Source organism: Lupinus angustifolius, chromosome LG14 (genome assembly GCF_001865875.1).
Source record: "Lupinus angustifolius cultivar Tanjil chromosome LG14, LupAngTanjil_v1.0, whole genome shotgun sequence".
Classification (NCBI taxonomy): domain Eukaryota; kingdom Viridiplantae; phylum Streptophyta; class Magnoliopsida; order Fabales; family Fabaceae; genus Lupinus; species Lupinus angustifolius.
This window is the reverse complement of record NC_032022.1, coordinates 606,213-606,617: the sequence shown is the minus strand read 5'-3', so window position 1 is coordinate 606,617 and position 405 is coordinate 606,213.

Sequence of the window (405 nt, the reverse complement as noted above, 5' to 3'; positions counted from 1 at the left end):
GAGGAGGAGGATGAGGATGAGGATGAGGACGAGGTTAGGATGAGGATGAGGATGAGGATGAGGATAGGAGGAGGATGAGAATGAGGATAGGATGAAGAGGAGGATGAGCATGAGGAAGAGCAAAGGATGAGGAAGAGCAAAGGATGAGGACGAGCATGAGAATGAGGATAGTATGATGATGAGGAGGAGGATTGGATGAGGATCAGATGACGAGGAGGATGAGGATGAGCATTGGATGAAGACGAGGAAGAGGATGAGGACGAGCATGAGGATGAGGATAGGATGAGGAGGAGGATGAGAATAGGATGAGGACGAGAATGAGGATGAGGATAGGATGTGGTTGAGGATGGGCATGAGGATGAGGTTAGGATGAGGATGAGGATGAGTATGAGGATGAGAGGAGGA